The 14,608-nt window shown below is 37.5% G+C and overlaps 1 protein-coding gene across 1 annotated transcript in view; it reads left to right on the forward strand.

The window, feature by feature from the left end:
- Positions 1-14,608, forward strand: part of GPR98 (G protein-coupled receptor 98) — a 1,036,968-nt gene that overhangs the window by 456,436 nt on the left and 565,924 nt on the right. The gene's annotated exons all lie outside the window — the stretch shown is intronic.

A 14,608-nucleotide genomic window follows, 5' to 3' on the forward strand; every position in this document is an offset into this window, starting at 1 on the left:
TGTAATGCAGTTGGTGAAGCATTCTCTTCGGAAAAATTGTGCAGCTGCCTTTGTAAATAAAGTGACTCAGCTGTGTGTTGGTACATAATGTAAATAATGTCTATGAAGCAAAAATGTAAATGAATTATCTTTTCTGTTCATTAATTTCTCACAATTTAGAACAGTAGATGGACATAGAAATAAATACAATGCAGTGTGATAAGTGTGGGCATAGACTGTTTACAAACTGCAATGTGAATGTAATTGAAGAAAGTTCATTTTTTTCTGAAGGGCAGGAAAGTATTCATGAAGTAGGTAAAGTCTGAACTGGGTCTTCATTGGGTAAGGCTTAATCAGTTGGTTAACAAGGAGAAAGAAGAGAATTTTTAGGAAGATATATTTTTATGAACAAAAGGGAAAAGTATAATTTTTTAAAGGCTGTAGTTAACCAAACAATAAGAATATGCTACACTGTGAAAATGATATATATTACTTAGTGCTATTTCTTGGATGTGGAGAAACACTTCTAGAGTACAGAACATGTTCTGTTTCCCGATTGGATATTGGCTACCTGGGCTTGTGCTACACATGTAGATTGATTTTGCTGAGGTTATGATTTTGCACACTCTCCTTTAGAATGCTAAAATATAGTTCATTCAACTCTGGAAAAAACCTTAAAAAATAACAGTGAGTGGCAAACCCAAGAGAGAAAATGGAACACGAGCTGGGACTTTTCCTCTTCTGTTCCAATGACATATGCAAATTTCATAACTACTTTTCAGGGAACAAAATAAGTGCTGGATTCCAAGGAGAAGGCTCCAGATTGCATTTTTAAACTACTCATTGTGGAAAGGGCGCTTACACTGACTTGAACGATGCTGTTTAAATTGCTTTGGTAACCTGTCTTAACTGTCTGATCTTGCCTTTGCTTCATGTATGTAAGATCTTAGAAAACCCGCCTTCCATAATTAGAGTTTACTTGGCTGTATTCACCACCCACTCTGGTGATTTTCTGGCAGTAGAATTTGTACAAGACTTAATTATAGCACTGGAGAATTACAGACAACCCCTCTGTGTCCTAGCAGACAAATTTGCTCATGTCTAGAGATGTGTGAAAAAGACCCAGGGTTTTTATGTTGGGTCATTGCCTTCTGCTTCACATTGTACTAACATTCATTTTGGAGAAAATTGTTAGTCATAACCATGTTCTTTGGTATATTTTTAGCGTATATGATGCTAGTATACTATGAAAATCCTATAATGTGTGATTTATAACCTGCAATTTCTAAAAAATCATTTCTAAAGTTTATTCTTGGCAGGGAGAATTGGTATATTGTTGGTAGAAAGAACTGTTTTCTGACAATGGTTTACATATTAATTTTTATTTTAAAAATACCTCTGAAAAGAATATTTTTCCTGAACTTTTTATAAATGGTATTTAGAAATTTTCAGCCTCTTAAAAAGAAAAAAAAAAAAGAAACAGACTACAATAATGTGAGTGAGCTCTCTGATGGACCAGTCTGTAATGAGTTGCGTGCAAAATGCAAAGGTAACTCTTCTCTGGAGGTTCAAATCCACCAATGGTTCGGCAGAAGAAAGAAGGACAATCTCCTTCTGAGGGATTTGCAGCCTGGAAACCAAATGGAAGGCCAACTATGAATTCAAACTCTGTGCCAATGAATAAGAGAATACAATAATGTGGGCCTGCTCTTTCTGAATTTTAAAGTCCTATTTCTTGTTGTAATTAATTTTGTAATTACAGAATCTTGCCAATGCTAGTTATTCCAGGTTTTGCCTTGGTTTATTCATTTGCAGTCTTCCATCTTTAGTGTTTAAATATTCTCTAGGGAGACTTTTTAAAAAAAGAAAAAATCGAGGTTTGAACTATAATTCTTTGACTCAGTACCTAAAACCTTGTTAGCTACCAAGAGTATTTGCATAGTGAGCACTTCAAGACACATGTCTTTCAAGACCATTGAGTTTCTAATCTTTATTGCTGACCTAGGACCACACTGAATGGCTTCTGTGCATAAGGGAAGGATAGCAATGTGCTAGGCCTGGACTTCCTTTTGGAATATTGTGATAGAGTAGAGATAGATCAATGAGTCAGCAGTCAGAAAAATATGATCAAGTTAGGTATTGCCTCTTTATTTCTGGAGTTTGTTTTTCAAACATAGATAGGCAATAATCCAAAAATCATTCTTCTATTAAAAGTCCAAGCATTCTGCTTTAATCTGGATTTTGTTAGTCAACATTTTAAAAATAATTTACTATCACATTCCAGCAGGTGGCAGTAGAAGATATAATTTTGCAAAACTATTATTTTTGCTCACTCTAGCAAAGATGGAGTTCAGTAGAAAACTTGGAAGATGCTTTCACAGCTGCTTTTTGTCTGTAAAACAGCAGTTGATGCACATTTGTGTTTCCTGCATTTGTCTTTATATATGCTTTGCTCAGAATTGAATGCAATGCACCAGTAAATATATTGTAGAGGCTTTGAATCTATTTTTTATCACTTGTTTAGATTCAGAAGTTTAAAATTCATTCTTTATCATCATATGTATACTCTTAAATTTTTCAAGAGTGTATTATTGATATATAAAGTGTATTTAATGAGATGTCACCAAAGTTTGTATAAAGCTTAATTAAAGCACCATGGAATTTTAAGTAAGATCTGTATTTTCAATATTGGTTACCAAAAAGCATATATATTTTTCTTCAGTAACAAGTTAGTGTTCTAATCCAACCCTCAGAAAAGGATTAAATGATAAGAACTTGTGGGGCCAGAGCTTTAAATATGAGGAGAAAATCACAAATACATTTTCATAGCATTGACCAATATTTCTCGGAAAAACATCTAATTATATCTTTGGGGTTTTTATCTTGGAATCACATTGCCATCCCATGTGTGCCCTGATAAGCCTAGTAAACAAGTAGGACAAAGGACAAGTTTACAGTTCAGGGTTCTTAGTTTTGATGTTTCTGTCAGGAAAAGCAATTCTGAAAATCTAAAAAAAGAACAGAAGTTTCCTCATCAAGAAAACATGATGATAAGATAAAACTGCATTTAACCCGATTACAAGTCACTTAGTAAACTTAAATATTCTTTTCCCTTTGTTTTGTTGTTTGTGTGTTCTTTTGTTCTAAAAGTATTTTCTAAAACTGAACAACAATTTTATCCAGAAAATATGTGGGTAATATGATGCAATTTATCTTCAAACCTGTTCATTGCCTGACTTCAGGTAACACTGGGAATATTTGAAAATTTGAAATACCAAATGTTTTCAGTAACTCTTGGATATGTAGAATTCTTCCCATGATGAAAAGAAGAAATTGGCCTAAAATTCGGAGTTCTTCTATGGAAATGAGCAAAAGTTGAGGGAAATGAAAATGATGTTTCCCTATTTTACAGCATTTTGGAATAAATAATTTCGTAGTGGCTTGTTTACCAGGTGGGATCCTGCTCAGACACCCTTACCAGAAGATCCTGTTTTAGATAGCTGTTCTGTTACATTCTAATTTGGGCATCTGGCATCTTTGAGAATTTTTGACAATCACTGCACATAAACTAGTCCAGAAACAACTTGTGAGTGCTCACATTCTGGCTCTTACCAGCCACCCCAGGCCCTAGATTTTCTGTGACAGCTTACATCGATTTGTTGAAAAAGTCGACTAGAGTTATTTTGACCTTTGGGCCTGAACAACATGCACTTATTAAGCAAAATTCTTACTGACTAAAGAAGAAGAGGAAATTATAAAACATTTATTAACCAGAACAAATCTTTCACCAGTGAAAAGTTTTAGTTGATGACTTATTAACTAGAGTATCCTTTGTTGTTTTTACCTTGTCAGTGGATAAAAGTAATTAAGAGTTTAGATGAAAGATAAAAATTTAACCTTACTTTGTGGACTGAAACATGAGAAGCAGAGAATACCACCATTTAGGAGAATATTCACAGTGTGTTATTACAGATGTAAATGGACTAGGAAAGTATATCCTAAACTTCAGTCTTGGCTGAAGTTCATATTCAGAGAGTGATACAAGAAATCTGGAGTGGATCTTCAGTTACTGAGTGTTAAGATGCTGCATTGGCAGTATAAGTACATCTTTGATGGAGGTGGCTGATGCAGTTATTAATATTATTATCATACCCATACAAGCAATCAGCTTTCCTTCTTATGGAAAATATGTTTAAGAAAGCCTATTAATTCAAACAGATTGGATTTCATCTCATATTTTAAAAAAGGGTTTTGGCTGCCAATCTGGGGCTATTTCCAGGCTGGGAAGATGAGCAGAAAGGCCGGAATAAAACAGGCTTGGAAGCAGGAGTGGCATCCACTTAAAAAAAAAAAAGCTTGCCTTCAGAAACTCCATAAATTTTGAGAAAGATGAAAGGATTGCGTTCAAGACTTTAGTTCATAAAGTCTTTCCTGTGGAAAGGCTTCTTTTGTTACTTCCTCTTGTTTTTCTTTTCATCCTTATTTCCTCTCTCCTCCAGTTACTCAGAAAGGAAAAATGTCCCAGACAAGCAAATTAATGTATGACACTCAAGTGCTGACCATGGTTTTTCTTTGGTCTTTCCCAGAGCGTTTTATACTTTCTAGAAGTTCTCTATGCTGTTTCTGGGCATAAAATACACCATTAGAAAGAAATAATAGCCTGATTTGCTCCATGCCCCAAGTTATTTTTGTTTTTGTTTTTTTCTATAAGGAGCTTGCAGGGCTTGCCAGGTATTGAGCAACATCTTTTCTTCATATAAAGAATAATTCTTAGAATGTGACATCAAAGAATTCTGCACACAGATAGGACTGTCAATAAATACTGCATTTGTGAAGCTACTTGATGCTTACTTTATGTATGCTCAGCAGTATGTGCAGAAATAATACTAACTTCATGACTATGAATGCCCACATTGTCATCCAATGGTGAAATTAAATCAAATAACCTTGGTAGAACTCTCAAAGACCAGGGTCTTCATTTAAGCCATCACTTTAAGCACCTTCACCTCATCTGTCACATATACGGAAGAGTGCTTTTGACAATTAACCTGGTTAAATGGGAGAAAATAGGTTGATGCATAGGAGAAGCTACAATTAAGGAAGTCAGCTGAAAGAGGCATGGTGGACAGCTTTGAGTAGGTTATGATCATAACGGTGGTAACAGTAAGCATTCAAAAGAGGAAAGAAGAACTAATATGATCACTTTTCTCTTTAAGATCACATTGCAAATTTTATTTTATGAAAACTAATGTAGGGATGGGAGTGTCAGAGACAGTGCGATTGGCACAGGACAGAGCGAAGTTTAGGGCTGTTGTACATAGGGTCGCTATGAGTCGCAGGCGACTCGACGGCACATAACAACAACAACAACAATGTAGTTAGTGAGCTTTGGAGGCCTAGTGGCAGGAAGCTGCTCTGCAATCCTGATGGCATGTGGTTCGAATCCCACCAGCTGCTCCGTGGGGAAAGGATGGACAGTCTCTTCCCATGTGATTAACTGCTTCTGAAAACCCAACAGAGGGTGAGCTATGGGGCAGTTCTAACTCTACGGTACACAACATCAACAGCAATGTAGTTAGTACTTAGAAGTTTTATAACCATACCTTGAAAATATTGCAGGCTCAGCTCTTCACTACTGCAATAAGGTAAATGCTGCATTAAAATGGGTCAGACAAATTTTGGGGTGTCCACAGCACCAATTGCAGTCATTTGTTTTCTGCAGCAAATGCCTCAAGTCCTTTTTCTTTCAGCAAGCATTTTTCTATTACTTGCAGTAAGCATGTTGTTGTTAAACCTTCCACAAATTCTGATGCCACATTCTTCCTCATCAAGTCCAACTTCTTAAATTATTTGCTTAGCGTAAAGGAACAGATATGGAGAAAGGATACAGCTGGGACACACGTCTTTCCTAATTTTACCATACGATGTTCCCTTGCTGTGTTCACACAACTTCTTGCTCTAGGTATACTTCACAGGGGTTAACTGTTCTGGAATTCGCAATTTTCTAAATGTTAACAACAGTTTGTTATGACATAGCCAAAGTGCCGCTTTAGGGAAAGATGGTGAAATTTTGTATCACACACTTTGAACATGTTACTAGGAGAGCCAGGCTTTGAAAAAGGACTTCATACTTGGAAAAGCAGAGGTTTAAAGAAGAAGAGGAAGACCCTCAGTGAGATGAATTGACACAATGGCCTTAACAATGGGCTTAAGTGTGGCAGAGATGATGAGGATGGCACTGGATAAGGCAAAGTTCAGATCTGTCATTCATAAGGTCGCTGTGAGTCATAGTTGACTCAAAGGCACCTAACAGCAATACCACTAGAGCTCCTGTGGGGTAAAATATGACTTTTCTAGCATCTGAATCTGATCTGACCATGTAGAAGAGTGGGAATATGTGAATAGGGCCTATTCACACATGTTAGCCTATTCACAAAGGTATTGGCTGTTCCACCATTTCACAAGGAAATTGGCCAGCCTCAACAATCTACAATAGGATTGGCTAGTCTCAACAATACAATGAATGAATGGCTTTAGCTGCAGAATTAGGTCTTCCTTCACTGGTGAAGAAGAGAAAGACCATCCGCAGCCTGGTAAGAAAGAAAAATCAAGAAAATATAGGGCATCCTTCCTGTTCCAGCTACACCTATAGCAGCAAAAACCAAGACTAAACTGGAAATCTAACATGAATGGAACTTTGTGGGGGAGAACCAATATTATCAGGACTGAGAACTTTGGCCATGAGCCTTGAAGCTGGGTTGCCTGCATGCACATTTTGGAAGCTGTCTTTACTATATTATGCTACTAATCTGGATTATAATCTTTTGACTCCCCTAATATCACTCTGTGTGCTCTGTGAGCTATCACGGGGGATTTTGAACCTATCGAAGCAGTAAAGTTAGAGTTGAGATGAGTAGAAATATGCACAGGAACCTAATAGGAATTGGTTTTGTGTTGTTGATGCTGTGGACTGTGACAGTTCCCCTATATGAAGCTGGTAAGAGTCAGACATATTTGTTCCACATGGCTCTTGCCCTTATTATAGCTCCCCTATATTTTGTTTTATACTCAGCAATGTAAAAGTTACGTTTATACCATGCATACCATACCATACCATACCATACCATACCATACCATACCATACCATACCATGACCTAGTAAAGGGGTTCTGGTTATACAGTGTTACCTGTGCATTGCTAGTCAAAATAAATGTCAGTGTTTTGAATCTACTCTCTGGAAAAAAGGCAGGTAGTCTGCTCTTGTAAAGATTTAGAGCCTCAGAAACTCAATGGAGGATTGCTATGAGTTGTAATTGAGTCAACAGCATTAGTTTTTGGTTTCTAGTATAATAAGGTGAAACCAGTCTGCTCCTTGAAGGCAAAGATTCTGAAGCTTCATCTGACATACTTTGGTCATGTTGAAAGTAGGGACCCGTCCTTGGAGAGGGACATCATGCTTGGGAGGGTGGAGGGAGAGTGCAGGAGAGAAAGACCCTTAAAGAGGTGGACTGATTGAGTAACTGAGGCAAAAGGGGTACACGTGCCAGAGACAATAGGGTTGACACAGAATAGAGCAGGGTTCAGGGCTATTGTACATGGGGTTGCTGAGTCACAAGCAACTTGATGGGAACAACTGTTCAATAACATTACAGAAAATTTGAAATATTGCAAGAATTATCAAAATATGACACAGACATGAAATGAACATACAAGTTTGGGAAAACGATATGGATAAACTTGCTGAGCACTTTCAGTTTGTAAAGAAATGTAGTGTCTGCAAATCTCGCTAAAGTGACTCAACTCAAAAGCTCAAACAGGGTGCTCTGGAGGCATAGTCTGTAGGGAGTAGCTCTGCTAACCCTAGGGCTGTACCTCTTTGCTGACTGAAATCCATTAATGGCTCCTCAGGAGAAAGATGGACAATCTCCTCCTGTGCAGTTTACAGTCACAGAAAACTTTTTGGAGGGTCAGCTATAAGTCAGTTCAGTTAAGTGAAGCACAAGAAAATGAAATATTGTCTTAGTTTATGTATACTCAACGCTATGTTTAGAAATTAGGCTTTTTGAGGTAGTTAGAGGGAGCTCTGGTGGCCTAGTGGAAAGAAGCTGCGCTGCAATCCCAAAGGCATGCAGTTCGAACCCACTAGCTGTTCCACAGAAGAATGGGCACTTTATTCCCATGTGATTTATTCTGAAAACCTACTAGAGGGTCAGCTATGGGTTGGTTCTGACTCCACAGTATACAACAACAAATAATAACATTATGATATTACACAAAAACAATTGGTGGTAGGTATTATGTTGTATGCAAAAATATTATTCCTATTTTATAGATAAGGCAATTGAGACAGAAATTGTGTAAGTAAATGGATCTAGGTCATATAGTAGTAGGTGACAGAACCAGTATTTTAACTCATGTCACGCTCCAGTCATTGCTTTACTACTTTGTCCTGCTGTCTCATAAATCTTTAGTGAGATTTACTGTTATCTATCAGTACCTTTGAGTTGTGGTGCTGGAGAAGTGTGTTGAACATACCACGGACTGCCAAGAGAACAAACAGGTCTGTCCTGGAGAAGGGGATACCAAGTTATACCTTGGAAGCTCCATCTCACATGCTTTGGGCATGTTGCCAGGAGAGACCAGTCCTTGAAGATGGATATCACTCTTAGAAAGAGGTGGGGGGACATGGACAGCACAGGAAAGGAAGACCTCAGATGGAATGGATTGACACAGTAACTGGTAACTGGGGGTAAGTGTGGTCTTGGAAACAGTTGAGATTGGCTCAGGACAGAGCTATTTTGCATGGGTCACTATGAGTCACAGGCGACTCAATAGCACATAAGAATAACATCTTCCACTTAAGAAGGTAAAAGACTTATACGTGACTATTATGTGAAATTGATAGTTTCATTTTTCTTAAATATGAAAAGCTAAAATATTTGAAGCATAAATAAGGGTGTGTGAAGCCTGGAGCTTCAGGAATTCAAAAGTTCAGCAGCACATTAAACTAAAGATTCTATAATCATCTGCATAGAAGTGAAGGCCTTGGCACTGTAAATTGAGATTTTATGTTTAGAAACCCTGTGAGTGTAGAACATATATTTCTAAAGGCATTAAGGGCTTGTCTAGGCAAGGGTCTAGGATAAATATTTGTATTGCCCAATTTCTTCTTTATAATATTCAGATATGGTGGACACTGTTAGCCTCAATTTATAGACGGAAAATGTGAGACAAAGATAGGTTCAATGACCTTCCCTAATCCTCACAGTTATAAAAATGAGGGAAGAAAGGTTTCATCACAAGTCTTACTGGCTCTGAAATGCTTGTATTTAAATACTAACATATGTGGCTTAGTCAACAGGCAGTTTTGCTGCAAATCCAAAGGCTTTTTACCTCTCTGGTGATTTGAATTCATCAGCAATAAAGATGGAGAAAGATTGCAGTCTTCAAATCTTCCTCTGCCTCATCGGTTTACAGCCGTGAAAACCCACTGTAGGATCAGTTATGGGTGGATTCAACTGTGTGTGAATAAGCGTATACAATGAGAAAGAACATTAAAGAGAGAATTCAAACATAGTGAACATTTTAAAAACCATGGATGGTAAAAGTTTTCAAAGGAAAGAACTCAGAAAACTGGTGAGAGATTAGTCTTCAGATTAGGCAAGATCATGGGAGCTTACAACCTCAACAGAGATAATGACAGTTTGACATAAAATGTTAAAGAGCAAATGGGGGGAGAGGAAATGGAAGAAGCTATTTCAGATCAGACATGTGAAATATTTGGCAGGGAAAGGGAAGGATTCTTTGGGACACTGGAATACAGAACACCTCTGATGACTCTAAGCACAGAAGATTTGCTGAATTTCCTCCTATCCGTATTCCATATCACCAAAACCAACCATCGAACTGCGGGACTCATATAAAGGAATAATAAATACTGTGACTTTTTCTTTCATTCATGTTTTTATATCTTTTATTTATTTCTTTAGTTTTTTTCATTATTATTATCCCTAAGGCATCTAGTCTTAGGCTTGGCTAACAATGTTTCTAGTCTTATCATATTCTCTGAGAGATTGGCACTATAGCTCAAGGTTAGCCTTTTATTTTTGTTGTTTATTTCCCCCCTTATACATTAAATCCACACTTCTGTGATAACTTCCCATTTTTGGAGGTCTCATGAAATAGCATTATGCAATTAAACACATTTGTGACAAATGATTATCAAATAATTTTGCATTTCATTTTGTAGACAAAATCCTTTAGGATTATTCTTTAGGAAAATTAAATTTTCATATTCACATGGAATGAAACTGAAGTATTGATCAGAGTATTGAATTTACACAAAAAGGTATTTTATATTTGCTTTATTATTATCTGAGAGTTCATTTTTTTCTTATACTTGTTTGTAATTTAAAAAATCTTTCAATAATATAACCCACCGTTTCCCCCCCCCCTCTGCTTGGGACTTCAGAATGTGTCTCAAACATAGATTGTTTTCACTTAATTGAAAATAAGTGAACACTTAAGATACAAAAATAGTATCCTGGTCACAGTACTGGGAAATCCAAACTTTCCCAAGTGCTGAAGAAGCAAAGCAACAGAAAGAATGAGTAATACTCCGAATAAGGCTACAGTGACATTATCATGTTTGCAGCATGTCTTTTGTTACTAGGAAAAGTTGTGAGGCAAATCCAGACTTTACCAGAAAATACCAGTTCAGACTCTTCTATTACAGCCTCAGAAGCATAAACTATCCTTGACTTTTAGAAGGCTTTGATGGCTCCAACTAAGGAAAAAAGCATAAGAAAAAGCATCTGTTTCATGAATAGCCACTTTAATTATAAAGTTTTAGAGAGAAAGCTCTAGGTTTGGAATGATCACAAAATCAAAATCATGCAGTGAAAATCATGCAGTGAAAATCCACTGGTTAAACCACAAGAAGATGGGCAGTCCCCTCCCATGCAATTTACTGCCTCTGAAAACCTGCTGGAGGGTCAGCCATGGGTCGTATCTGACTAAAAGGTATAACAACAACAACAACACTTGAAGATAGCATCTATCTTGCAGAGCTCTTAAGAGGTTTAATCATTCATGTCTGAAAAGCAAGAAACACAAGACCGAGTCCATAGTTGTGTAATCTTGAGTCTGAACCAACCTATAGCTTCAGAGGGTTTTTAGAGACAGTGAAACTCAAGGGAGGAGTTTGACCACCTTCCTCCCTTGGAGCTAGCTAGATTCAAACCACATGCCTTTGGGATTAATGCGGCTTCTTAACACTAGACCCCCAGAGTTCACTAAGTTGTTACATAAATACTGGTTTGAGATTGTTGTTGTGTGCTGTCAAGTCAGAATCAACTCACAACTAACTTTCTAGTGGGCTTTCAGAAACAGTATGTAAATAAATATCAAGGTGGATTGGAACAGCCTTCCTTTGGGTTGCCAGTGCAACTCCTTGAAACTATAAACCACCAGAGCTCCCTCTGGTTTGGGGAGAGGTAAGTAAAGAGAAGAGAATAAGATGGTTGCTGCTGCCACAGACATGCAGGAGTTCTATGGACACATTGAACACTTCTGAGTGCTCTCGGAGTGCCTTGTCTTGTCTTGAAGTTTTCTTAAATAAACTCAAGGGAGCCAACAAGTTTTTCAGCCCCACCTTTTCCAAACAGGCAGCACTATCAAGCCTGCTACCACACCTCTCACCCTGCTCCCCATAAGGGTGTTTCTGTTGGCCCATGTTATCTACAGACTCATTAATTTGACTTTGCCTATGTGTTCCAAATGAAGTACTTACAAAAAATGATCTGAGCATTTTCCAGTGCTTGTGTTCTATTGTGTTAGATTGTTAGAAACTCAAGAACAAAATAAATTATTAGTATATTAATTCTTAAGTAATAAAATATATGAGAGAACATGAACATGGGAGGGTGTGTGTATATACATTCAAAATTTGAAGTAGGCATATATTTTTTAAATACAGGAATATATAGATCTATATAAATATCTCTTGCTAAGAGAACAAACAGGTTTGTCCTGGAAAGGGTGAAGCCAGAATGCTCCTTGGAGTCAAGGATTCTGAAGGTTCGTCTGACATACTTTGGGCATGTTGCAAAGAGGGACTGGTCCTTGGAGAGGGACATCATGTTTGGGAGAATGGAGGGACAGCGCAGGAGAGGAAGACCCTCGATGAGATGGATCGATTCTGTGAGTGGAGTGGTGGGAATGAGTGAGTGTGTTTGAGATGGAGAGTTTGGCACAGGATAGAACAGCATTTAGGTCTCTTGTATATAGTGTCGCTATGAGTCACAAGCGACTTGATGGCACATAACAACAACAACAACAACAACAACATCTCGATATTTATTATCTATCTATCTATCTATCTATGAATATATATTTTATTTACTGGAACACTCAGTACTGCCAAAGGTTGTGTTAAGCACTTGATATGAATAATTCCATGTAACCTCACAACGCTATGGACTAGTACTGTTGTTACTACTTCTACAATACAGAGGGAACTCTGGTGGTAAGTAGCTGTGCTGCCACCAACTACTCCCATGGAGAAAGATGAACAATCTCCTATCGTGTTGTTTAAAAACAAAATATTCATATTCCTTGCCCGTGAGTCAGAACCAACTCATAGCAGAGGGTTTTCAGAGGCTGTGAATTACACAGAAAGAGAATTCCCTCCTTTTTCCCTGTGACCAGCTGGTTTGGCAGTACACCTCCTTCTCTACTAGATTACCAGAGCTCCTTATGGGATATACAGCCCCAAAAAACTTGAGAGGATTACTTATAAGCCAGTTCCAACTTGACAGCTCATGAGAACAACAACAACTGTGTTATAAATGAGAAATATGAGAAACTACAATGTATTTACTTGTCCAAAGTCTATCAACTCTAAAGACCAAGACCAGAGCCACCTTACCACCCTTTTGAAAAGGAACCCTCCTATAGCCTAATGTCAACCAATTCTGACTCATTGCAAACCTGTAAAGGATTCTCAGGATCCATCATGTGAAACATATAACCCTGAATTTTCCCTCCACTTTCATGGAGCATAATAAGACCTTTTTCTTGAACTTAAATTTATGAAAACTTGCAGATAGTTTTAAAATTAACTCTACTACCATATAATAATGATGTCAGTCTGCAGACTAAGATACATCTGATATAGGCCATAGTCTTTGCAATCACTTGTTTTGCATCAGAGACTTGGACAATGACTAGGGATGATAGAAAGAGAATTGATGTCTTTCAACTGTGGTGCTGGAGAAGAATATTGAGTAGACCATGGATGACTAGGGAGAAACCAGGCTGCTCCTTGGAGTCAAGGATTCTGAGGTTTCATCTGACATACTTTGGGTATGTTGCAAGGAGGGGCCAATTCTTGGAGAGGGACATCATGCTTGGAAGGGTGGTGGATCAATGTAAGAGAGAAGAGAGGAATAATCTTGATGAGACAGATTGATTTAGTGACTGGGGAATGGAGGTAGGTGTTTCAGAGACAATAAGGTTGGCACAGGATAGAGCAAGGTTTAGGGTTGTTGTACATAAGTCACTATGAAATGCAAGTGATTCGATGGCACATAACAACAACAGCAACAACAACAACCACCATATAACATTGGTCATAGACCTTATATCAGTATTTTTTTTAAATCTTTCTGAAAACATACTACATTTTGTAAGCCTTTTAAATGAGTGACCGTTACAAAATTGAATTTTAAGCTTTGAATTTGTACATTATTAAGTCCCAGGAAGATGTGTCTCCTGAGATTTAGCTACTTTGTCTGTTAGTGGAGCAGCTTATATTTAGCTACTTCTCAGTTGCCCTTTTAGCACCTGAAGGAAGAGGCCATTCTTTTTTTTTTTATCATATAATGTCACTAAAGAAATAGGAGCCCTTAAAAAGCCATAAAAATAAGGCAGACTGTCTAATAGCTCCATTAGTTGTGTGCAGTCCAGTACTACCTTCATGGCTGGGTCTCATTTGGCTATCATCTAGAGATATGTAGCCTGTGTTCTGCCAGGGATGGGGAAAGGCTTGGTTTGAGGTACTATATTTTGGTTGTAAGGATGAGTATATTGCCCAAATAAAACATTTTCATGTCACATTTCAACAACTAGACACTTGTTTTGCTACAGTTCATCTGGAAGATGGCTTGTACTGGAGTTGGTGTGAAAACTAAAATTCCATAGCAATCTCATCCTTCAGTTCTAATACCTGTGCCACCTCTACTTAGCCCTCCCTATCTATTGATCTAGAAAACAAGTCAAAGCTAAATAAACTCAATCTTTTATGTAGTAAAACTTTTAAGTTTCATACTTTTATATATTTTGAAACTTTTGGGTATAGCTTTTATCATTGTTTTAAATATACATATCTGAGAGCTTCAGAGAGACTCTGAATATTATACTAGAACACCAAGAAGCTAAAGAAAAGGGAAGACATCAAGGAGTTAAGGAGCTGAACAGAAGATTTCAAAGGACAGCTTGGGAAGACATAACAAATATTATAATGAAATATGCAAAGAACTGGAGTCCAAAAATCAAAAGGGCCAAACTTGTTCAGCCTTTCTTAAGCTGAAGGAATTAAAGAACAAATTCAAGCACTGAGTTGCAATAC

This window comes from Elephantulus edwardii, unplaced genomic scaffold (genome assembly GCF_000299155.1).
Source record: "Elephantulus edwardii isolate Elephantulus edwardi_28Jun2011 unplaced genomic scaffold, EleEdw1.0 scaffold00043, whole genome shotgun sequence".
Classification (NCBI taxonomy): Eukaryota; Metazoa; Chordata; class Mammalia; order Macroscelidea; family Macroscelididae; genus Elephantulus; species Elephantulus edwardii.